Here is a 26,559-nt window from a genome sequence, read left to right as displayed (position 1 = left end):
AAGAGAGCATTTCCTTTCCCACCATGACACACTCAAGAGGCCGTGAAATGAGCTCTCCTCTGCCCCAAAATAAATTAGACAGTCTCGAGCAGGAACACCGATTTTCCTGTAGCTGGGGCTTCCTGAGCCATAAAATACTGATTTTGAGTCGTTATGATTTAACATGAAAAAGAAAAACATCCTTACAGACTGACAGTCCGGGGCGCCCCTGAGCCTCAAGCATCTGTGGAAACGGGCCCCTCTGTGGCGAGAGCCCAGGTCTCCGCTGTGGCCCAGGTCTGCCTTTGAAGTGCTGAAAGCCGGCTCCCTTGTGAGGGCCCTGCAAGGAAGAAGCATCTGTGTGTTTAGTTTGCTTTGGTTTTTTTCTTACTTCATCCAGCTGTAAAGAGATCTCAGGTTGATGTTTATGTCTTTTCTTCTGAACAAGGGCAGATCTTCAGGGGGGACAGAACTCATCAAAGCGCAGGAGGGAGGAGCAAATGTGATCTAGTCCCAAGAATAATTTCTCATGTTCACGGACCGCTTTAAGCGCTGCATTCGTTTAGAATAAATAATTATATTAATCACAGCAGTTAGCCTTTAGATGGGACTTGAAGAGTTACAAAGAGCTTTCCATGTTTGTCTCATTTGAACCTCCCCCATTGATAGCTGGGGAAACTGAGGCTGAAAAAGCGTAAGTGATTTGCCTAGGATCACCCATCCAGTAAGTGTCTAAAGCAGGATCTGAATTCTGGTGTTCCTAACACTAAGTTTTATCCACCGGGTCACTGACCTTCTGCTTATCTATCTCATCTGCCCAACCCTTGCTTGTGATTTCCATCATGTTCTTTTACAGAAAAGGCAACGGCACATCAGAGATGGCAGGTGACTTGTCCAAAGTTATATAATCAATCTACATAATCTGCTGCCTTCTCAAGCAAAGGGAACTCTGGAAATGAGAGCAAAAATAAAAGTCCTGGGCTTTCATTTCCAACAGAGGGGCCTGGATGTCCCAAAAAATGCCTTAATTCTGTCTGTGACATAGATGTGCCAGACCAGGGCCCCTCCAAAATGGCGCCGGTGGTCAAGCTTGTCCCTCTCAGCAGGGCCTCCTGTCTTTCTGGGTTGCGAAAGGACTGAACTTCAAACCAGAAAATGGGGGCCCGAGTGTGGCTTTGTGACTCACTAAACCACCTGACTTCATACCAGTATCTTGACTTGTCCTGAATCATAGACCCAGAGCCAAAAAGAGCCTCAGAGGTCACCCAGCTCACAGATAAAGAAACTGGAACTCAGGTCCTCTACCTCCAGAGCTATTGCTCTTCCAACTCAGCCACACTGTCCCCCTTCACATCTCTCTCAGGTCTAAAAAAGTAAGTATGGATAGTAGCATCGGTACTCTCTGCTTCTTACGGGTATCGTGAAAGAAATCTTGATGTAAATGTAACTATAATTTTCATCTGGATCACGGCCACTCTCCCCTCCCAATTGTGACGCTTTTTCTTATGTCTGGGGTATTCTGCCTTTGTTTTTGTCTCCCCATTAGACTGAAAGCTTCTCTAGACTGAGAATTAGCTCTTATCTCATTGAAAGCACCCTCACCATCATCATTATCACCCCCACACTGTAACCGAGAGCAGGAAAAAGGTTGATTCGCTAGTTCATGACAGGGGACAATCCCTTAATGCAAAGCGACTCAATTAAATTCTACAAACATTTGTTAAACAACTGTCATATGCAAAGATCCAGGGATTTGAATGTAAAAAACACCACGGTCCCCATCGTTCAGGAACTTATCACCTAAAAAGGGCTAATATGACAAGTGTTAAAATAAGTATAAGACAAAGTAAAACGATGACAGAATTGAAAATCTAGAAAAATGAAGAAAGATTGTAAGGGGCTTTAAAGGGCAAACAAAGGAGATTATTTTTCAAAACCGTATAGGTAATAGTTTTTTTTTTTTTTTTGGGGGGGGGTTAACCTGGTCAGATCTATATTTTAATGATGCTATTTTGATAGTTATATAAATTAGTGATTTCAAATTCAAATAGAAGAGATCCCGATGGGCTGCATATTAACTTAGAAAACCACAAATTAACATTATCTATGCTGTACTATTTTTATTAATATTATTGTTTTATAATAATTATATATGATATACAAATATAATAATTAAAATAAGAAAATATATTATTTTACTTGTTTTGTTAAACATTTCCCAGTCAGGTTTTAATCCAATTGTGACTGCATTGTGGGCTACAAATTCAATATCTCTGAATAAACTGGCTAAAGTAGATGTTATAATCCAAGGGGATAATTAGGAGATCATTTAGATATTACATATAAAAGATAATGAAAACCTGACTTGGAGTCTTGGCCAGTAAGGGAGGGGAAGGAATGGATCTAAGAGAAGTTGTGGAGGTAGAATCCATATGAACTGAAAGTTGATAGGATTGGGGGGGGGGGGGGAATATTCCGGGACTGCTTTAAAGTTTCAAACCTGGGTGCCTAGAAAGATGAGGGTGCTCTCACTTGAAAATAGAAAATTAATTCTGATAATAATGTATTCGCTATTGGAATAAATGAATGAACTTTAGCTTAATAAACAGAGTAAACTGACCCATAAAATAGCCACTGGCCTGGTAGGAGACCTTATACAAGTCTCTACCTCTGTCTGAGGCCACCTTTCTTAGCCATAAAATGAAGGCTCTGAGATGACCACCATGTCTCCCCTCAGTGCCGATGTTCTGTGTTCCAAGGTCCTCTCCAGCTCTAACGTTCTACATTTTGAAGCTGGCTCTGACTTTAAGCAGATCTTACCTAAAAATGCCAAGGAAAAGAAGTCGAATAAGCTCCCTGGCGCCTCCAAAAATAATCACATGAGTAGAAAGCCAAAAGCTAATGAAGAGAGAAATGAGAAGGTTTGCAAAACTCCTCATTGGATTTCAAAAGCTAGGACTTCTGAGGTGGTTCTGAGAATCAGGAGGCAACTGGAAAGGACTTAATGGTAACTAGTGATAAAAATACCCATCTCAAGCGGACTCCGCAGCTCTCTGCCGCAGAATACACTCATAGATATCGAAGCTCGCCTCAGTCTTCCCCCCCTCAAATCAAGCCTGCAGAAGACATGACCCTGCGGATGTTCTTAGCAAACGATGGGCAAACGGGAGAAACATAGCTGTTAATTACCCACATTTCATTCCCTGGATAACAAATGTTGGAGGATGCTCTCCAGCTCTGCTACGGGCAAGAATGACTTCCCCTAAATCTGCTTTAATTTCTTGAAAACTATACTTTTTTCCAAAAGGCCTATACACATGAACATTACATATACACACATTCACATATCTACATATACATGCATGTGCTTGTATGTTCTTACACATGCCTATGTGTCTATGCATACATGTGTCCATGCATAATACATATATGTATGTGCCTACTGTATACATATCCACTGTTCAAGTATACATATACACACACATGCAACGACATGCATAATTTTTTCTGGCTTTCAGCTGACAGTTGCAGACAAGCCATTTCTTAGTACCTGTTTTTGAATCTCTGAGTACAGTGTCTCTCCCACCCTCTCAGCACTGATTAAGCATTGCCCCAGTGAAAACAGACCCATTAAAGACCTCACTTACAAAGGTCCCACTGCATTGCAGATCACCTCCAGCTGCCCTGATCTGTACGTTGCCATTGGACCCAAATGGCTTTGGAAGGGAGAGAGGCAGGTGACTTTGCAGAGTCCTCCCTCACTTAAATCCAGTTCAAGGCCTCACTTCCCTAATGTCATGGTCCTCTTTGAGAATAAAGAACAAACAACCTGCATGGGGTCTTGGACATTTCGATGACATTTTCATTAAGCACCTTGGACAGGTCCCTTCTCATTGAACCCCAGTTTTGGATTTGCCAGTGATTTGTTAAGTTATCAAATGACACAACAAATGTAAAAGTATGTGCAAACCTTTTAAAATTTATTTTTATTATTTATTTATTTGTATTTATTATGAGGGAGTTATTCTTTATTATTTTATGAGATTTGTTATTGTTATTTATTATTACCCAAGATCACACAAGTAGTAAATGGCAGAGATGAGATTTAAACTCAGATCTCCTCAGTCCAGATTTTCCTTGTTGTTGCCATTGCTCTCCCCTCTAGAGTCTCCCCACCACTGGGCAGAAAAGTAGCAAGGCAATCAATATTTGCTGTCTTCATTTAATATTTTATAAATATGCAAGTCCATTTAACATACAATGTACTTTTTTGTTTTGTTTTCAAGGAATAAAACAAAGAGCCAAAAAGTCAGAGATTGTTAGAGCCAGAAATGACCTTAGAACATGGAATACTGTGACACAAAGAGACCTGAAAACAGGCTACCGAAGCTTGAGGGCCCCCCAGAAACCATCTAGTAAAACCCCCTCATTTTATAGACTAAAAACTGAGGCCCTGGGGAAGGAATCCCAATTGATTAGCCCAGGACTTGTAACTCCTTCCCCAGTGCAATCCTGCCTCTTAAGGAAGGAGGTATATGTAAAGATTCTTATTTTCTTCAGATGGTCTAAGGGTGATCAAGTTATTGGTTCTGACCTTTTCCTCATTAACTAAGCCAGCTATTTTCATGGCTTTTTTGCTGCAAGTAGCTGAAGAAAGGACAAAGAAAACATCATCCCCTTCTCTGAAGAGCAGAGAAATGCATTTCATAAATTGCAATCACCCAGGAAACAGACAAGGATACTTAAAGAAGCAAAGCACTTGGGGAAAATCCCATTCAATTCCAGAAATATTTATTAAATACCCATATGTACAGAGCACAGAGAGAGAAAAAGTGAGTAATACACGGAGTCCTGCTCTCCAAGAGAATACAGTGGGTGCTGCTGCTGCTGCTGGTGGTCATGGTGGTCATGGTGGTGGGTGGTAAAGGTTCTTTCAGTCAGACAGAGTTCATTCATTTCCTACTGCCAAGCATGTCCTGACCATTTTTTATTAATTCCGTGTAAACATGAAATCGTTGCAAATAAGGGCTGTCTTGGAAGGATAGATCTGTATTCCCATACTAATTAGCCACATACCACATGAAAACCCTAAAATGGTGGGATTTTCGTTGCAACGCTGCATTTACCCAAAGGATCTTCATCATGGTGTAGGTGCGAGAACACAGGCTTGGTTTCAGCCCCAGTTTTGTGCACTGGCCTTGCACAAAGACTTTTTCCAGTTCTCTGTATTAGTTCCAAAAGGAAGTTCATAATATTTGTCCTATCCGCCCCACTGCCCACGGTTGTGGGAGGAAACATTTGGAAAATAAAAAGTCCATGGAATAAGACGGGCCAGCTGGCCATTCTCCTTCTAAGCTCAGGCCAAGTGCCAACTGGATGACACAGTGGATAAAGGGCTGGGCCCGGCCTCAGGAAGCCCCAGCTCAAATCCCTTCTTCAGGTACTGTGGGATCCTGGCCAAATCACCCAACCGCCATCTGCCTCAGTTTTCTCCACTGTCAAATAGGGGCAATAATAGCACCTACCTCCCAAAGTTGTTATGAGGATCAAACAAGACAATATTTGTAAAGACTAAGCACAGTCTGCACATATCAGGTGCTTAATAGTTTTCTTCCTCTCAACCCCTATTCTCCTTCTAACTACTAACAAAGAAGTAACTAAAGAGAAATGAGATAATTCTCCCTTTCTCCTTTCCCTCTTTCTCTCTCTCACTCTCTCTCTCTCATTTTCTCTCTCTCTCTCTTACTCTCTCTCTCTTTCTCTCTCTCTCTCTTACTCACTCTCTCACTTTCTCTCTCTCTCTCACTTTCTCTCTCTCTCTTCCTTCATCCCTTCTTCCCTCTCCTCCTTCCCCACCTCTACTCTTCTTTCTCTTTTCTCTTTTCTTTTTCTCTTCTCTCTTTTCTTTTCTCTTCTCCCTCCTCTTCTCTTTCCTCTTCTCACTCTTCTATTTTTCTTTCTCTTCTCTCTTTCTTCTCTTCTTTCTCTCTTCTTCTCTTTTATCTTCTTTCTCCTATTTTTCTCTTCTCTTTCCTTTCTTCTCTTCCCTCTTTCTTCTCTTCTATTCTCTCTCTTCTCTTCTTTTCTCTTTCCTCTCTTCTTTCCTCTCCTTTTCTCTTCTCTTCCCTCTCCTCTTTTTACTTCCAAAGTGACTTGCCCAGGGTCACACAGCTAGTAAATGTCAAGTCTCTGAACCACATTTGAATACAAGTCTTCCTAACTACAGGAGGAAGTTCTATCCATTGTACAACTTAGCTGGCCCCAGAGTCCTTATTTCTTGACCCTAGGATCTCTCATTCTTGTGGAAGGAAAGGTATAATTAGAGGACATAATTAATTTGTGCCTTCAATGCAGCCTCTTTGGAGGCTGCACTATAACCATGCTCAATGGCAAGTAGTAGAGGAATCAGTGACCTGAGTTACTGATCTCTTCCCAGTGCTTATTAGTGAAATCCTTTCACCCTCAACTTCTTCAAACATAAATGGGAGAAGTAAGCTAGATGTTCTGGAAGGCCCACTCAGCTCCAAAAATTTAGGATTCTCAAAACACTCAATGTACAAGCATTTAATTAACCATAGGTCGCTCTGCTCCCTCCATGGGATGTGATTCTCTCTCTTCTAAGTTTCTCCTCCCAGGTTAGCTTGCATCTACTTTGTATGCACCTTGCATACACCCACAGATCTACTGGGCTTTCCCCTTTTCCAGGGGGAGCTGCTTTGCAGAGGAGGGGACTTTCTCTTTTGCCTTTGTATCCCCATGGCTGATATTAATATCTGAAACCTCACAGGTACTAACCACCAATATTTGCCTCCTTGATAGACCCTAAATTGGTATTTACAAGATCTTTAGAGATAAGAGGAAGAAAGAGGGTATGAGATGGTGATTGTGTGACATCCTCAGTGAGCTGCCTGGCCCGGAAGCAGCAGGAGCAGACGTGAATCGCCCATCCATGGACAGTGCCACATTTGAAAATGAACTTGGGACAGTGGAGGCTGGGTAGAAACTAAATAGTCTGAGCTTACTCTCTCTAGGGAACCAAGGCATTAGATGGAGCATTGTGTCCTTAGGTTTGGGGGGAAGAAGAGGATATTTATAATTTCTGTTCTTGCTAAAGGAAAGATGGAAGAAAAGGGGAAAGAGAAGATAAAAAGAAAGGGAAAAAAGATCAAGAAAGAAAGAAAGATGATGGATGGATGGATGGATGGATGGATGGAATTATTCACCCCCAACTTTCCAGCCAAGTCATGGAAAAATTCAGTCATCATAATCTTATTGACAGCCGAGGAAACATTCTGAACAATTTCAGGCTCGCAGTGATTCTGATCTTTCATATGTGCTTTTTTCATTTCTTATTTCCTTCTCTTCTTGTCGGGGACAGAGGCAATATCCCTTCCAGGGGGCAGACATGGCTTCCAGCTCCCCGCCTTTCTGCCTGGCAAACTTAGAAAGGGAGACAATTAAAGTGTTCTGTCCAGGAGGCACTGCAGGCCAACAGAGCAGCTCAAGTTTTATTAGTGTCCATTCATTTTCTGGGCAGTTCTGAGGCCCTTTCAATCAATGTGATTCAGACAGAGGGCGTGCAAAGCCTTTCTTTATGTTTTTCCAGCATGTGACCTTCTTGTGGTGTCCAAGGAAACACAGGGGGGCACAGGAGGGAAATGGAGGCACTACCTCCTGAGCCAGAGCTGTCTGTTCCTGTGATATTTTATAATGGAAGGCGAGAGGACAACAGGAGGGAATGGTTTATTTGGGCTCTGCCAGAATTCTTCATTCTCAGAATTGAATGGGGTAGGAAGAGCACTGGAAGCTCATGAACTAAATGCACAGATTTGGGGTAGTTTTGCTTTGTTTTTAAATGACTGTCTTGTTTAAAAGCTGTGGTTTTCCCTCTCATCGTAGCCCCTGCATGTGGCACAGTGCCTGGCACACGGTAGCTGCCCACCAGTGCTTGCTCAGCGTCTGTAGGACTGGCTGTAGCAGCCAGAGTGATTTGCCAAGTTTTTGCCCAAAATATATCAGCAGGTTTCACGTAACCATAACAGGGGAAGTTCAGTGAAAAACTGAACATCCTGGAATGAGTAAGCAGAAGGCCAGTGATCCGCAGACCTAAGTCTGACTTGCACCACCAGTGGTGTGACCCTATTCTGATATCTGGATCACTTCTTTCTCGGGTGTCACAGAAAGGGGGCAGTCGGAGGAAACATGTGTAAGTCATTGCCCACCTCTGTATCACCTGTAAAAAGGGGGGCTGGACCCGTATGACCCCTCCCGACCCTTTAAGCTCTAAATGACAAGGTCCTACATGAGCTGTCGCTCTCCTTTCAGCACTGCCTTTTATGATATCTTTCCCTCCTCTCCTGAATCACTGCCCAAGAAGCTGCCCTGTGGGAGGCTTCCTAAATCCAAGGCCCTCAGGCAGGTGTCCACACTCAGAGTCCCCTGAGAACAGCTCTGGGGCTCATCTTATTTCCATCATTGGGCTGCTTCTGAGCCTCTCAAGGAGCTCAGGACTGTCGGCTGAGTTACCTGAGCTACATCATCAGGAATCCAAGGAGAAGCAGGTGAGAAGGAGCTCCCCCAGAGGGCACCTTTAAAAGCCTGCGTGCCTGGATCTGTGACCTCCTCCATGAGAACCCTCCCCCATTGATGCAGACTGCCAGTTAACCAGGAGAGCTCATCTCCTCTTCCTTTCCACGATTCACAGGCTCCGAGATGGAGCTCCGGAAGGGACTTTAGAAGCCATCTCGTCAAGCACCCCCATATTAGATGAGGGACTGAACCCTCATCTGTCAGAGCTACAATGACTCCCCCCAAGTCAGATGAGAAGCAGCAGAGCTGGGATTTGGGCAATCCTATGATTCCAAATCGAACATCCTTTCTATTGTACCGGGATGTTTCCCAGAGAGATCCATGCAGACACTTCCTCTGCTCCTTCCACTAGCCAGCAACACAAGGAAGCTATCCAATGTCATCTGCCATTTCTACTTTCACCACAGGCTTTTTCTGGTGCCTTTCGTTGTTGTTCATATTCTGCAGTCTCCTTACTTTCCATTGACCCTTCAGTGGGATACGGTGCCAAAGAACATCAGTACTGTGGGGGAGCACCGGGGATGAAATCTCACTTCCCATACTTATTGCTTGACCTTAAGCAATTGGTGTAGCCTCTGGGTCTTGGTTCTCCATGGAGCCCATGCTCTCCAGGGTCCCTTCCAGCTCTAGATCAAGGAGCCTATACTACTTGAAATTCGGATGCTTCCAAGCTCACAGGGTTCCATCCTTCCCAGCCACGCCAAAGATACAACTATCCAAAATGCTCCAGTTTAAAAGGAAAGCTCCCTTATTTAGCTGTACATTAATGGATGTGTCACAAACTTCAGGCCTCATTTTTAAAAACTATCCTTATATTTTAGACCCCCACAATGGGATTATTTTTAAAATGAAGTGTAACATAGGAGATCAAAAGCCATCCTGGGGGGAAAGGAAGCCCTGGGTTTGGTGCCACCTGTAGAACATGACTCTGTGAAACTTTTAGGGCTCAAGTACCTCATACAACTGTCTAAGACTGGGTTGAGGACTTGCTGGTGTACATTGGTTAAAGGACTTGTCTTGTTTAGGAGTGTCACTCACTGAAGAATTCATAGGAGGGAAGGAAGAGAGGAAGGAAAGAATAGAGACACAGAGAGACAGACAGAATATCAGAGAGACAGAGACAGATTCAGAGAAAGGGGTGAGACAGACAGAGACAGAGACAGAGAGAAAGATAGAGAGACAGACAGACAGTGACAGAAAGACAAAGATAGATACAGATAAAGGGGTGAGACAGACAGACAGAGAGAAAGAGAGACAGAGACAAACACACAGAGAAAGAGAGAGAGAGAAAACAGAAGAAAAAGAAAGAGAAAAAAGACAGATTCTGACTCAAAACCTGCTGCTACCTTAGTTTGAAAAGAAATCTATTATAAATATCCTTTGTTTTTTATATCACACCTTCTCCCAATTTAACTTCTCACCTAAAAATGAATATTCTCTCCTAACAAAGAAAGATAGTTCAGCAAAACAAAGTGACAAAACCATCAAAGCTAACTGGGTTGTAGCTTTCCACACCTATAGTCTTCCAGCTCTCTACCCAGAAAAGAGAGATCTGTTTGATTTTATTCTCTGAGACTAAAATTGCCCATTGAAATTCATCTGAATTCAGCTGCCTTTTAGTGTTGTTTTTATTTGTATTGGGCTATTCTGTACATTATCCTTTGGTTTCTGTTTTCTTCTGCATTATTTTCTATATCTTGCTGTGTCTTTCAGAATTCCTAAGTACAATAATGTTCCTTTACTCTCCAATACTCCCATTTGTTCAGCTATGCCCCAGTTAGTGAGCACCTGCTTTTTGTTGCTAAGAAAAAGAAAGTTGTTCTATTTCTTTTGGTATGCTAGGGACATTTTCTTCCCCCACCATTTAGGGAGTATGTTCTCAGTAGGTTAGGATCATTGGGCCAAGTGCTGTGAGCAATTTAGTAGACTCTTCCCTCATATTTACAAATTGTAATCCAAATATTTGGCCCAATTCATCGCCGTACCAACCAGTGTTTTGGGTGCATCTGTCTCCCTTCTGGCTTTCTAATGCTGGCTGTTTCTGTTTTAGCTTCACAAACGATTTATAGAATCATAGGGCTAGTTCTGAAAGGGACCTCAAAGGTCATCTAGTTCAACTCTTTCATTTGACAGAAAGGGAAAGTAAGGCGTAAAGAGGTTAAATTTCTTGCCTCAAGAAAGACACGGGTTGTCAGAGACCATGGCAAGATTTGAACTCATGTCCTCTGACGCCTGAGTTAGTACACTTTATAGTAATTTCATACATGGCTTAAGCAGGACAATCAGTGATCATATTCAGGTTTCTTTTCAAATTATATTAAAGGACCTCAATGGTCAAAATGATGACCATTGAAATCTACATGGTATTTATGGGCTAGAAAACTCCATTTTTATTCTCATTTGATCTTCAAAATACTCCTGAGGAAGTAAAGTCAAGACAGTCAATAACATTTATTAAGCACTTAACTACGACCTGAGCACTGTGACAAATGCCAGGAATGCAACAAAAAAGAAAGACGGTCCCAGAGACTCAAGGAGCTTACGCTGGAATAAGGAAAGACATAAAAGGAAGCTGAAAAAAATAAGGAGAGAAAAGGTACTTGCAAAGGAGCATGGTGAAGAAAAAAATGCAGAGAAGAATGAAGACATGAAAATGGCTGATCTAAGCCCTTTTCTTAAAATGGAGGCTCCAGTAGGACCCAACTAATCAGAGCCACAAAGAAAAAGGATTTTCCACAGTGGAAAGAATGCAGCTAATAGTGGAAAAAGAAGTCTGGAGAGCCCAGAAAAAATGAAGGTCTTTTTTTAGTTTATTTTTAATTTGTATTCCCATTTCTGGATTTCACAGGATATTCATTTCCTGTCTTTCTCTACCCAGAGAACTCTCTCTTGTAACAAAGAATAAAAAGAGAGAGGAGGAGGGGGGAGAAAGCAACTCAGAAAAGCTAATCAATATATTAACCAGGTCTGACAGTAAATTCAATGTTCCATGTCTATAGTTCCCACATCTGCAGTGAAAAGAGGAAACTGTATTTTTTTGTCTCTTCTCTTCTCTCTCAAGGGACAATCTTCCAGCATCTAAGTACAGAGTCAGTGCAAGGGAGCTACTTAATAAATACTCATTGATTGATTGATGATAAGTAGCCAGCATTCACTTTCAATTTTGTGGTCCTTTATATTGATATTATCATTAATGTAAAATATTTTCTCAATTCTCGTTTCTCTCAACATATGTTCAAGTATGTGTGATTGTGCTTCTGTATATTATTTATATTCACTATTTCTTATGATTAAGTAATAATCCCATTGCATTCATGTACCATACTTTATTTATCGATTCTCCAATTAATGGGCATCTACTTTATTGATGATTCTTTACTACAACAAAAAGTACTACTATGAATATTTACCTTATTTTTTCTTAGGCAGCTAGATGGCAGAGTGGATGAAGTGCCAGGTTCAGCCCTGAGTTCAAATCTAGCCTCAGATACTTGTCACTGTGCCCCTGGGCAAGTCACTTAACCCTGTTTACTTCAGTTTCCTCATCTATAAAAATGAGTTGAAGAAGGACATGGCAACCCACTTCATCATCTCCACCAAAAAAAAAAACAAAAAAAAAAAAAAAAAAAACTTTCTCTCCTTAGCCTCCTTGGGGCATATACTTAGTGTCAAGATCTCCAGGTTAAAGGGAATGGACAAGTTAGAAAAAAATGACCACAATAACCCCAAACTGTTTCCCAGTTGGCCCCAGATTGGGCCAGTTCATAGTGCCACAGCAGGTTAATGCGTCCAGCCTTCCACAACACTTCCAACACTGACTATTTCCATCTTTTGTCCCCTTTAAAGATTTCCTGGAAATAAAATACGACTCAGGTGTTTTGATTCTCACTCCTGTTATTGTTAGTAATTGGGGACAAGTTTTTATATGCTCACTAATGGCTCCCAAGTTTTGAGAAATGCTTGTTCAAATCCTTCGACCACTAATCCACTGGGAAATGGCTCTTCCTGTTTCTTGAATATCGCACCTTTATCATAGATAATTGAGAAAATGCATCAATCTAGCGCTTCCCTTGCCATCCCAGCTGCATTGATTAAGACATATATTATTATCCCCCTTATGCAGATGAAAAAACAAAAATTCAAAGAGAGGCAAAAAAACTTGCACAAACATCAGACAGAATTTGAACCCAAGTCTTCCAACAGCAAATATGAGTGTTCTTCCATTACAACATAGCTATTTTTTCTGAATTAATGGCTAATCTAAGGTTCAACTCAGTGTAAAAAATATATCACTCAGGTTCTAGAGCCTTACTCCTCACTAGCTGCTTTAACTCCGATAAACAATTTTCCATCTTAGTCTCAATTTCCTCTCCTGTAAAATGGGAATAATAATATTTCGACTTCACAGAATGTTGTAAGAGGAGTGCAGGCCATACCTGTGACCTATGAGTGCTGGGTGATAGTAGTTATAGGGAGATATAGAAGGATAAGTCTCTATTCTAGAAGAGTTTACAGCTACCCGAGGCAAGACTGATACTTTTGAAGAAACTGGAGAAAATTATTGGACTGGAGATGGTTTGATGTGATGGAGGGATTATTGGACTGGGTTATCAAAGGATCTGGTTCTGCATCCCATTTCTGGGGGCTTGAAAAAGTCTGTCCCTCTTCCCATCCTTGATCCCTTAACTTGAGTTTCCTCATTTGGAAAATGCAGGAACATCATCAATCTGATTTCTTCGAGGCAGTCAAGTACTCACTTGAGTATGCGGTGCTCGATAAATTGCAGTGCTCAGTAAAATGGGGTCCGTTTAAGGAAAATTGCTGTAGAGGGAGCTTTCTAGAAACTGTCATCTCACTAGCCCACATCCTTAAAAAAAACCCAATCGCAGAATGATCTTCAAAGCATTTTCTTTTACCTTCAAAAAATGGGATCATTTCCAAGCTGTGACACCGTGAGGAGGTTTGGCCCTTTGGAAAACCACAATTGTGTCAGGCTGTTCCAGAAATACTTGAGAACCGGTTTACAGACCTACGAGGGAGATTGTATTTTGCCTGCGTGCTGAGGGCTAGGGGGTATAGTCCAAGGTAGATTCATTAGAAAGCGAGAGTTTAAAGCTCCATGGCTCCTTAAATGGGTGACTGGGTCTTCCTCGCTGCATTTCAAAGTTAGAAGGGGTCTCAAAGGTCATCTCTTCGGCCTGCACCTGAACAGTAGACACAGCCTTCCTGCAAATAGGCGAACCCCCTACTTCCTTCTGGACAGCTCTAGCTGTTCCACAGGCTTTTGTGGTTTCCTTTATTGAACAGAAACCCGACTCTTTGGAATTTCCACTCCTTGATCCCTTTAAGGCTTAAGTGTAAGACCTCTTCCACATGGTTGCCCTTCAGACACTTACAGAGTATATACAGAGTATATAATATAATAAGACACTTATAGAGGCCCATCCCCAAGCCTTTCTTTCTTAGGCTAAATACACCTAGTTCCTATAAACAATCATTATCTGGCATAGTCTCCAGTCTTCCCTGAGCTCCACTCTTTGAACATGTCAGTCCATAAACACTTATTAAGGACCTACTGTGTGCAGGCACTGTATTGCTTGTCAGGGATGTATAAAAGGCAAAAGACAGTTCCTGCCTTCAAATAGGGCCCACCCTAATGAGGGTGACAAACAATATAGAGAACAAGAGGAAATAATTCAAAGAGGGCAGGCTGTAGATTAAGAAGGACTGGGAACGACTTTCTGTAGCAGATGAGATCTTAATTGTGACTTGAAGAAAGCCAGAGAAATCTGTAGTCGGAGATGAAGAAGGAGAGTATTCCAGGCACGGAGGAAGACAGAAAAAACTCTGGGAGATGGGATGGTGGAGTCTTGTTCCAGGAACAGCCGGGAGGCCCGTGAAACTGCACTGAAGGAAACGTGGCTTAAGAAGGCAGGACCAGTGCAGGAAGAGGTGATGAATTGCTTTGAACACCCAAAAGAGCTTTTTGTATTTATTTGATCTTGGAATCAATAAGGGGGCCATGGAGTTTGTTGAGGAAGCGGCTGATGTGGCTGGATCGGTGAGCGTGGGCGCCTCCATCATTGAACACAATGGTACTGAGGAGATCGGAGCATCACACCATGGGACCGTTTCCTCCCTCATTACAGGAGGCGTGCCCTCAGCCTCGGACTGGCCGAGATACTCTGCATCCTGCATCCTGACCTTGCAGCCCACCAAAACTCCCAGAAGTTTCCCACACATAAACAACCGTCTGCCACATTTCCCCCTCCACGGGCGTTAGTGGGCACAGTGAGAGAGCGTCCGGTCTGGAATCAGGAAACTCATGTCCCTGAGGTCAAAGTGGCCTGGATGCCTACTAGCTGTGTGACCTGAGCACGTCAATTCTGCCTGTTTACCTCAGTTTCCTCCTCTGTAAAAATAAGTTGGAGAAAGAAACCACAAACCACGCCGATATCTATTGCCTCACGTGTGGTCACTAGGAGTCGGACAGGACTCTCTCTAGGGAGCACCACGTAGAATCCCACCCTACTCGGAATCCCTGGCTAGAGAAGGCTCTTCCACTTATCTGTAAAGGGTCTATCATATCCAGAGCAATGAAATCACATAAACTATCCCTAGAATTCATGGAGAACCAAACTTGTTTTCTTGCTGTTGTCCTGTGCCGGGATTGCCTTCCCTCCTTCCACACCAAAGTCTCTTGGACTCTCTGGTTTCCTCCCAGTCACGGCCCCTGGGCCACATTTGCTGTAAGACCTGTTCTGATCCTCTCAGCAGCTAGGACCTCCCCCTCTGAAATCACCTTACGTAGCATTATGTGTCTGCTTTGCTGTTGAGGTAGTTGAGTGATTCCGTAAAAGCCCAGAGTACTACTACAAGACTGAGTCTTTTGTCTTTTTATTAGCTGCTTACTATGCATCAGAGCCGATATTTAGAGGAAGAGAAAAAGTAGTCCCTCCCTGAAGGAGCTTATATTCCATGTAGAATACTATGTATATAAATAATACATATATATGTATATAAATGTACCTAAATAGAGATCCATCCAAGATGAATACAGAATGGATAGACTACAACTGTAGAATTTGACCTTGTACCTTGGGAGGGACCAGGCAAGGTCTCCTGACCTTAAGCTGAGTCAACCAAAATACCATTTATTAGCTAGACAGATGGTGGGATGGATGGAAAGAGAAGGAGAGACGGGTCAAAGAGAGGGGGAGAGAAAGGGAAAGAGAAAGAGAGAGAGAGAAGGAAATGAGGGGGAGAGAGAGAAAAAGAAAGAGGGAAAGAGCAATAGGAGAGAGAGACACACAGAGTGCCTTTATTAAACCTTTACTATTCTCCAGGCCAGTGTACTAAGCACTGAGAACACAAAGACAAAACAGACCAGTCTTGCCTTTGCCAGACTCACACTCTATTGGGTGGAGAGCTGCTCATTAAGCACACACAGAATAAATACAAGGTGATTTGTTGATTGGCGAAGCAGAAAGTTCCAGGTAGGAGGTGATGCTTGAGCTGAGCTCTGAAGAAATCAGGATTTCTAAAAGGAAAAGGGAAGGAGGGGGCACGTTCTAGGCATGGAGGACAGCCGGCCCACCGCAGGGAGCTGGACGTGAAGGGTGGGGGGTGAGTATGAGCAAGAAAGCAGGTTTGACTGGACAACAGAGCCCATGCAAAGGACTGATGAGCCTGGAAAGATAGATCGGAGGCGAGTTATAGAGGACATGAAATGCGAAGCAGAGGAGTCACTGTTTTGTCCAAGAGGTCCTGGGTAGACTCTGGAGTTTACTGAATTGGGAGGGGGGCAAGATTAGATCTTGTGCTTTAGAAAAATCATTCTGACAACTTTCTGGGGGATGGATTGGAAAGGGAAGAGCCCTGAGGGAGGGAGATCCATGAGAAGCTTACTATAACAGTCCAGGTGATGAGGACCTATGTAAAAGGAGCGACTGTGTGAGGAGAAAGGAAGGAATGGGTGACCAGACTGGTCTGATGTTGACTGTATGGAATGAAGGAGGCGAAGAATCAAAGAGGATTTCCTAACCTGGCGACTGGCCGGGTGGAGGCCCCCCTGAAAGGGGAAGGCTAGGGCAGAGAGGGACCTGATGAGTTCTGTTAAAGCCATTGGAAATTTGAGGTGGTTTGGGGGCAGGATATTGGAAATGGCCAGTCTCTCTCGCTTTCTGCTCTCTGTCTCTCCTTCTGAGTCACAAAGGACCCTGTGGAGGCTGCTTGACTCAGCATAGTTCTTGTGTATTGGGTGGGGGGAAGAGGAAGGAAGCAGAGGTGACAGAACTTTCTTGGTAACTGTGAGTGGAATAAATTGAAGCAGTTTAACCTCACGGCTGCCTAATAACCATAATAATATTTTGAAGGTGGAAAATGTCTTTCATATAAAAGGCCCCAGGCATTTCATAAACACAAAAGCATTACAGTCCAACCCTGCTCCCACCAAAAGAGCAATGAGACAAGCAGGGATTTTTAACGAGCCAAAGTACCTGACCCAGTCATGAAGTCATCCTGGGATATCTCCACAGAGTTGTTACATGTAATAAATAATTTAAATGATTGAAAGCATCGTTTCCTTCTTTCTTTAGATGGAGCCTTTTAACACCAAAATGGGAGGAAATTGAGGGCGATCTGGTAGCCTGACACCATTTTCTAAAGTCTCCCTTTATGATTTTAACTGGTCACAGTTTTGCTTTTATTCGATCAGATTCCATGCTTCTGTCCTGTTTCCAAGTGGTAACTCCCTTAGAACCCCAGAGTTATTATTTATAACAATATTATTTTGCAATAAATATCTTGTAATTTGTAACTTTGTGTAATAATAGTAATTATTAAATATTTACAATTATTATTAAATTAGTATATTTTAGATTAATTATATATTATGTATAATATAATATTAAATATTAAATAGTGTATATAATATGTTATATAAATATGAATTATTAAAATAATAAGTGTTATTTATATAACACTTTACAAAGATTTTTTTAATATCTTCTCATTTGGGCCTCACAAAAAACCTATGAGGTAGGTTTGAATATGATCACCCCCATTTAGAAGTGAGATCATTGGAGCTCAGAGACTTAAGGGATTTACATATAGTTATTGAAAGGATTGAGACGACAACCAAGGTCTTGAAACTTCAAGACAGATACTGCTCTGCCCACTGTATCATACCTTTCCTCAACTTTGGAAACCTAAAGTCCAGTATATTATTCTTTTTTTTTAATAGTTTCCAAAATGGTTTCTCTTTTTAAAAAAAAATTTAAATATATCTTTCATTTAAAATGTTGAGTTCCAAATTGCCACCACCCTCCACCCATATACTGAGAACACAAGCCATATGAAATCAATTAATGCAATGTTATTCTGGAAATATTTTATGAGATTTATGAGATTCATCTTTCTGAGCCCAAATCTGGACTCTGACATTATCTGTGTGATCCTGGGCAAGTCACTTAATCCTATTTGCCTCAGTTTCTTATCTGTAAAATGAGATGGAGAAAGAAACAGCTAAATCACTCAGGCATCTTTGTCAAGAAAACCCAAATGGGATCACAGAGAATTAAACATGATTGAACAATAAGAGAAGGCATGTCTGGAGATCTAGAACTTCTGTAGCAGATTGTGGGAGACAAACAGGCAAGAACTGTATGGGAGAAGGAGGCTCGCGAGTCCTGGAATCTGTAGGAGAGAGAGCCCTTTCCCCGGCACCTCACCCACCCCGAGAGCCCATGGGTTGCCTCTGACTAACAGAAGTCAGCTCAGTGAGCTGTTTCCCGAATGCTTGCTGTCCTAGATTATAAGATCGGAAAGGGACCGCTCATCAGGTCCAATAGAGGAAAGACTGCGGGACTTGGGGTCAGAGTATAAATTTTATGCTTGAGGAAAGTGAGTCCTGGAGAGTCAGGACAGGCAGGCTAGCAGCCTAGTTCTTGTTCTCTTAAAAGAGATGAGGGCTTTGTAAAGTACTTCAAAATGTTAATAAGTGGTATCCCTCAATAGAAAGTCCCACCTCCACAACGCGCTCCAGGTGTAACTGGGGGAAAGTCATTTACTAGGACTTTCACTTTCTACTCCAAATTGGGCGAGATAAGGGCTTCCCCTTTTACCTCCCCCAGTAAACATTAAAGCTCTATGCGAATGCAGCGGTAAATAATTACTTTATTTTCTTTACTTTCCCTCCCTCCCCCCCTTTTTCCAGTTCAGTGACCAACATCAACCCTTTCTTGGTTCTTCATTACTGATATCCTTTGGGTTCCATTTTTGTTTGTATTTCTGGTATTCTTCCTTTCCTCCTTGAACTTGCTGCTCTGCCTCCTGCCCAATCTCTTTAAAAAATAAAAATAAAATGCCCTTCTTTCCATCTGTCCAATCTGCTTTTCATATCAACTCCTTTACTGACTTGAAAACCTTCCTTTGACAGCAACAACCGGGATAAGCAGCAAAAACATGCAGGTTGCCCATTAGACTCGGTTTTTGTTTTTTTCCAAGGGGAGCTGTCTCACACCTGATTGGCAGGAAGGTCAGCTGGGGGTAGAGAAGAGGAATTAATTTACTGGTAATTGTGGTTGGCCGGAGCTGCAGATCTTCCAGGGCTGAGACTGGTATTCGATTATTTCTGGGGCCGTGCTATGCTGGGGACAGAGGAAGCCTCTCGAAATATTTATTGAATTCAATGAATAGAATCCAGGGCCACCAGTGCCTGGAGAAGCCTCGCTCTGGGCACAAAAACTGCCCAATCAGGAAAATGTAAACATGGGCAGAGAATCCCTCCCCTGAAAATGGGAATTATGATAGCCCCTGTCTCCGAAAATGAAAGACGGGATGACTTTGAGATCTTAACTGAGCAAAGGCGCTATAAAGAGCCTTTATGTGAATGTTTCTCCTGGTGATTTCAGACCCCGCCTTCCTCCTCCTAGTCTCTGGCTGCACCACCATCATCCCCCACAGGCCAGGCCCGAAGAGCTGGGCTTTCCAGGCTGCTTTTCACTGGAGCTCCCAGTCCAGGCCTTTGGGCTGGGCTGCCCAAGCTCATCTGGTCTAGGAAGACGAACCCATTAAACTCTCCAGTTCCAGGAGGCCCAGAGCCCGGGGGGAGGGAGGGGTTGCACTGTTAAGGGGTAGCTGCTTAACTCTAAAGAGTCTCTCATTGGGAGAAATCCCCCCAGTGTGAAGGCCATCCTACGGGCAGGCAGCCAGTGGGTGTAAAGCCCCTCTAAGTGGATGGAGGCAGGGGCTCTGCACCTGTATGTGCTTGATTCTTTTTTGAAGAGGAAAGGGGGGGGGGGGTTAGGAACTCTTATCTGAGACTTTTTCCAGCTGAACCAAGTGTTCAAGCCCCATTAAAACCAGCTCGTAGAACAAGGACGGCTTAAAATTCAGCCAAGGGAGAGCAGACGGTTGCCGGAAGAAGGGGCTCAGGATCACTGAGGCAAAGGCTGAGGTTCCTCAGGACAAAGGGTCCTTTCCATTATCCCTGCTTGGAGCTACTCTTCCCACTAAGTCGCTGCATCTCCAGGGAGACGCCATTGGCTCATTTACCCCAGGAGCTTCATTGGGCATCCACCACGGGAACAGCCTCGTTATGCAATTCCTTCTGTCCTGGGTGCTTTCCTCCCTTCGCGGTGAGGGTCACTCTCCGCATCCCAGCACCCTTCAGCGGGCACCTGAGCCCCCTGTTCATGAATCACCACCTAATGGGGTGAGCTCCTTCCTGCTCTGGATCCCACCGCCAAGAGGGAAGGCCTTTCTGGAAGCAAACCACTGTTTCCATAGCAACCCTGGGAGACAGGGGTACTCGGATCATTTCTCCCATTTTATAGATGAGGAAACTAAGGCTTAGAAATGAAGCGACTCGCCACCTTCAGACACCTCAGGAGTCCCAGCACAATTTGAACCCGAAGATCATTGACTCCATCGCCATGGAAACCAACTTTGATCCAGCTGTTTTTGTCTTGATGATGTGAGGATGCTGTGGCCTCTAACTACCAGGCTCAGGCCTGAAAAGAGACCAGAGCAGAGGGGCCAGTCTGGTGGTACGCTGGTAAATGTTTAACAATCAGCTCTGTCTGTTCTGCTTTAAAATCTGCCTCTTTCAGCCCAAGAGCACCCAGACCCAAGCTCCCTTCGCTCTGGGGTCATCCTGGAGGGCTCATCTCCCTCCTCTCCTGCCTAGAAAATCATGCCCAAAACTTCACTCTGAGAAGCAGTTGGGGGGATCCATCCAGAGGTTCTAGGTCTCCCCGCGGGTTGCTCCCTGAGGAAAGGGGCCAGCAGCAGCTGCTGCCCACCCCTCCTCCCCATCCCCCGGGCTGTGGGGCGATAGGCTGCCATAGAATGGACGCAGCAGCCACCTCCTGAATGAATAAAAGAGGAATACAAGAAGCTTCTCCCAAGCTCCCCTGGCGGTTTGTAGCATAGGTGGAATTGGAACCCAAGGTTCTTTCTGACTCGGGGGCCAACAAGCTTGTTTCCAGCTACATCCTGGTGACAGAGTGGCGGTGGGATGGCACAGTGGGGAAGGGCTCGGGCTCGTCTTCCTGTGCTAAGATCCAGCCTCAGAGGCCTGGTGGCCATGGGACCACTCCAGCCTCATTTCCCCATCCGTACAATTAGCCTGAGAAGGAAAAGGAGAATCCCTCCCGTGTTCTTGCCCAGTAGAGACCGGAACCGGCGAGCTGTCTGATCTCAGCCCAAGGCAGTGAGACCGCCAGCTCCCCGAGGGCCGGGCCTCTGCACTCCCAGCACCTACACCCGCAGACACTCAGCGATGCCCAAGTCGCCAGGGGGTTTTCTCTCAAAGTGTCCGTCCTCCGGAGGGCAATGTGACCTGCCCGAGAGAATACTGGGGCCTGGCGTCCGAACGAGGATGCGCGCTTTCTTGCTGGATGATCCCGGAAAAGATCTTCCCCTCTCTGGGCCTCAGTTTCCTCAGCTGTAAAATGAAAACAATCATCCTTCCCACCTTGGGATTCCAACGGCACAAAAGCCTAACTATCAGTCAGTCCGTAGGCGTTTCCATATTAAGCGCTTACTCGCTATGAGCCGTTATTGTGACAACCCCAAAGCTATTTTTAGGAACAAGAAAGGCAGAGCCCAGTGGCTGGGCCAGACCCACCCCCGCTTGTCGCCCTCTCCTTCACCTCTGTCCCCGAGTCCTGTTCATCTGACCCCGGGACATCTCTCCTGTCCCGCTCTTATTCCCTCTGCCCAAATTACTTCCCATTAGAGCGTTTCCAAGTTTGCCACTAATGGCCCTTCCCCGCTCCGGTCGCTCCCCCTCGGCTCCGTCTTTCAGCTCTACCAGACTCATCTTTATGCACAGATCTCACCCCGTCACTCAGCGGCTCCAGGAAACTTCAGGGACGACCCGCTGCCCACAGCACGGCAGCCAGCCTCCAGCGCCGCCGGGAGGGCCCCCGGAATCCGGGCATCCTCTCCTTCCTTTCCGCCTCTCTGTCGCCTGCGGCTAACTCAGGTTCCCCACAATGTGCCTGCTTGCCCCCAGCCCAGGGCCCCATGGAGGAGCGGCCGGTACATGGGTCGTGGACTTGCCAGCGCCACGTTCCGGCCTAATGATGCGTCCTTCTCTCTGAGCAGCCGGGCCCTAACTCCGGCCCTCATGTCTGAAAAAACGAGCATCCCATGGTTTGCCCAAAGCCATCCCAGGGTGGAGTCCAAATTGGGAACCCAAGTTCTCGGGATCCTAGATCTAGAGTCCCTTCTACCACCCTCCCCCAATCGGGCCGGGCAGTCAGGAGCCCATCTGATGTGACCTCAGCCAACATTTCCACCTCAGCTCCCACTCCTTCCCTACAGGTGCCTCCTCACACCTTCCTCCCGCGTTCCTTCTCCTCTCAAAACTTCTCCTTCCAAGTCTGGACCAAACAGGCTCCTCCTTCAGTCCTCCAGGTCCCTCCCACCCAACTATGTGACTCGGCCCCCCACACCAAGTCTTCATGATCCTTATGAAAACAGGTTTGGGTCTTGTGCCTTCCCATAGCTCACTGCTTGGTCCCTAAGGAACTCGAGAACAGGAAAAGTCCTGTTGGTTAATCCATTTATTTTTATTAATCAAGACACACTTATTAAGCCCCTCCCATGTCCCAGATAAAGGCCAGGGCCAAAACAACAACTGCTCCCAAATAATTTACCTCCTAATGCTGACCTCGAGTCCCCTTTACTGTCTCCCCAGTCAAATGACCCACTATTGGACAGCACCAGCTCCTGCTGCCAGAACAACAGTCCACCCTCCACAACTGCCCCAGTGGACACGGTGGTGGCCAGGGCCCTGCCCCACTCAAAAATCTATGTCTGTAGGATGAAATGTAAACCTTTTTTTTTTCTCTGTTGTCATTTGGTGACTTCTGACTCTTTGTGACCCCACTTGGGATCTTCTTGGCAAAGGTACTGCAGTGGTCTGCCATTTCCTTCTCCAGCTCATTTTACAGATGAGGAAACTGAGGCAAGCAGGGAGAAACAACCTGCCCGGGCTCACACCGCCAGTGTCTGAGGCCGGAGGTGAGCTCAGGCAGGTGTGTCGGTGGCTATACTCTATCCAGTGCACCCCCCAGTTGCCGAGGACTCCTGACCTCTTAAGATTTCCCTAAGTGCTTTCTCCCCACCATCACTGCTCTCGCCTACCATTTCCCTCAACATATTTGTGTCCATGAACCATTCCTGCTCGCTCTGAACGTGGGAAAATGTCCTTCCCTGTATCTTCAGCACCTAGCACGGTCCCTCGCACACAGTGTGTTCTTGAGAAACATTTTCCAAATTGAATTACATGTTGTCCTTTGTTTTCAGCTGAATCCCTGAAAAGTAATGTTCATTGAATGGAATTGAATCTCTAAAGTCCCTTTTAATCTAAAATCCTGTAGTTCTCGGGGCCTGCGTAACCACAGGCACCCGACGTGTTTGACGAAGAAAATGCGTCCCGGTCTCCAGGCGCCCATTGCGGATCCCACTTGGCTTGGTTTTATGGCCCAGTCTCTTAATGTCAGAGTCCTTCTCTACTCAAACAGGCTGGAGATTTCAAGGACCATTTAACCAAACAAATTTCCCTCGTAACTTAATCACCAAAAAAAGCAAAAAAGGTTAACTTAGTGCTGATCCACCATGAGCAAAAGAAGTGTTGATTTCTTACCTGGTTGTATCCTGTACAACAGGAGGCAGGAGGGAGTCTACATGGCACATCCTGAACATCCTGAGCAAGGGCTGCAGGAGGAAATGGGCTTGCATCGGGAGTAAGAGGAACTGGCTTCCAACGTATGTGATCTGGGGAAAGTCCTCTTGTCTCTATGCTTCAGTTTCCACATCTGTAAAACAAGGGGGGGTAAATGCTACATCTTCAGTGATTACTTTGTGAGCTTCAGGATTGTGTGGACCATGGTATCCAAGGTAGAAATGGAATAGCATCTCCACTGATGCAGATTGCCACCCCTCCGTGTCCTCCTCTTGCTACCATTCCATGTCCTTCCAATCCACCAGTGGTTCTCTGACATATACCAGTGTGGCACTTGCCATTTGACTGACTCAGTCTATTTTCCACTTTTACCAATTCTTGATTGTTTTTACATTATTTCTCATAGGCAGGTCAACTCTTAATGCTTAACAGTAATTGAAATAGTGTGAGATTTGGATTTCATTAATAATTAATGCATTTGTTTGGGAAGATGGTGAGATAAAAGCTTCGTTTGGTGATAGCCTCTAATCTACTTCGATCCACAAACAGCTTCCCTTTGTCCTTTCTGCCATATGCAAGTTTAATGCTGAGATCACGGTGTTTTATGGTGCACAGTTATGAAGCATCACTAAGGTCTGTTGTTTTAGTTTGTTTATTTTTTAAAAAGAGCCTTTGCAGCAGGGAGCATCTTGGTATCATTGAAAGCGCTGTGAAATTAGGGGAATTGTAATTTCCCAAATTTGAATGAGCCCAATTTCTTCCTCTATTCAATTCTGGGCAGAAAGAGGAAGCAGTGAGCTCTAAGCAAGCAGTACGAGTCCGCTCTTGGAAAAAATTACAACTCCAATTTAGGAAGGATAAGCCCTGGCTCCTGGAGTCAGCCCCGGTTGTTCAGAAGTTCCTTGGTCACGTTTACCTATTTTGAGTTTGCGACCCAGAGAGTCATTTTTGTTTTAAATGGACATGGCCCAAGCTAAGCAGCGAGGCAGAATCTCATGGCACATCCCACTCATTACCCAGTATAATGGAACTAGCACTGGGCTTGGAATTATGAAAGCTGAGTCTGAATTCTCTTTTTATCACTTCCTATCTTCACAGTGAAGCCATCTCACTCCCCAGATCCCCAGTTTCCACATTTGTAAAATGGGTATATCCATACCTAGTACATGATGGGTTTTAAGGATTCAAATGACTTGGTGGAAGGAGAATGTTTTATGTCATGGTTTACACTGACATAAACAATTATTGTTTGATGATATAGTTTCCAATTCTGACATCTCATCAGTAGCTAGATGACTTAAGTTCTTAGAATCTAGAGCTAGAAGCTACCACAATGGAAACTGAGGCTCAAAGAGGTTTAACGTTTTATTCGAGGATCTTAGATTAGTAGGTAAAAAAAAAAAATCACTTTGCTATCAGCATTCCTGTGAGGGAGGCAGGGCTTGTAAAACATTCCCATTTTACAGATGAGGAAGCTTTGAGAAATTTTCTCACGATCCTACAAATCACAAATATCACCCAAACCAGCGCTTCCTTCCAAATACCACTCTCAGATCCCGAAAGCTTTCATCCCATCCTAGCTACAAAATATCTGCTCATTGCTTGAGGACCAGCTTAGATAACTATGGATGGAGAGGTTCCACTGAGATTTTGGCCAAGGCATTTTATAAAACTGTGTCCTAGTTAAAAATAAAAGACACATGAAGGAAGACACTGTCTACATCCAGAGAAAGAAATGATAACTAGAAGGATGAAAATAAAGCGCAGGGTATCATTTTACACAGACACACCTATTGTGTCTAAGAGTGGCTACCTCTGTGGGAGGAGGAGGAGGGAGAAAAAAGGAAGGAGGAGAAATTTATGTGGTAGCTGTTTGTTGTATATTTGAAGGGAATCGCAATTGTGTGTGGCAGATCCTGGGGCTCGCGTGCTGTCGCCTCTTTTATAGCACCATGTTATGGAAAGGCTCATTTTTGTTGCATGAATAGAAAATAAAAGAAAGTGGGGAAAAGAAAAAGGAAGCACTGTGGATGATGGGCCTGCAAGGGTGCGTCAGGGGAGGAAGCATGCAATGGAGAGAGTCAAGGAAGCCCACTTCCAGACGAGGATCAGAGCGGCCTTTAGTCAACCGAGGCCCGGGCCGGAATCAGAAAGATTCATTTTGTCTCCGTTCCACCGGGCGTTACTCATTGGTTGGCAAGTGCTCGGGGTGTCTGGGAATTTTATGAAAGCAAAGTACCTGGAGCTGGAGGCCGCTTTATCTTTCTAATAAGCGATTACTCTGCTTGGCTCTAATTTAGCGTGAAAAGGCCCTTGTGAACGCCTTCAGAGATAGCTCGACGCTGTTAAAAGGAATTATAGCACTTGGCTCATAGGTCCGCGCCTCCTGGCAGGGCAGACTGGGGGATGATCGGGGTCTCGGGTTTCAGCGGGAGAGACACACTCTGCCGGGGCAACGCCAGAGACCCCGCTTTGTCACTCACACCGAATCACGAATACCAAACTTAAATCAAAGCTGAAGGGCTCCCGGGACCCGGACGACTTCTGGAACTTGATTTGTGGGGGCGGACTCTTTAGCGTTCCCTCGAGTGCAAACACAACGCCCTGGACATTCAATAGTGAGACCCTCAGCAAGCTGGAGGGCACAGGGGACGAGGGTGAGAAGCTCACATCTTGAGGGTTAAAGAAAATGATTAACGTTCACCCAGAGAACCAAAGTTTTGTGGTCTTGTCAAGCTTCACGGTAATCGGAACAGTGTGAGATTTGGATTCCATTAATAATTAATGCATTT

At 44.4% G+C, this 26,559-nt stretch overlaps 1 protein-coding gene and 1 long non-coding RNA gene across 3 annotated transcripts in view; one reads left to right on the top strand and one right to left on the bottom strand.

Moving 5' to 3' along the window:
* CLNK (cytokine dependent hematopoietic cell linker) overlaps positions 1-26,559 on the top strand; it is a 230,735-nt gene that overhangs the window by 97,458 nt on the left and 106,718 nt on the right. The window lies entirely within an intron of this gene.
* Positions 18,134-26,559, bottom strand: part of LOC116419841 — a 46,773-nt gene continuing 38,347 nt past the window's right edge. The window contains exons 5-6 of the long non-coding RNA XR_004230162.1: positions 23,729-23,900; positions 18,134-19,110 (exon numbers count right to left, since the gene is read on the bottom strand). This is a non-coding gene — a long non-coding RNA (uncharacterized LOC116419841). The remainder of the gene's footprint in view (positions 19,111-23,728; positions 23,901-26,559) is intronic.

This window comes from Sarcophilus harrisii, chromosome 6 (assembly GCF_902635505.1).
Source record: "Sarcophilus harrisii chromosome 6, mSarHar1.11, whole genome shotgun sequence".
NCBI classification, from domain to species: domain Eukaryota; kingdom Metazoa; phylum Chordata; class Mammalia; order Dasyuromorphia; family Dasyuridae; genus Sarcophilus; species Sarcophilus harrisii.
The sequence above is the reverse complement of the archived record's forward strand: the minus strand, read 5'-3'. Positions and strand labels throughout refer to the sequence as shown.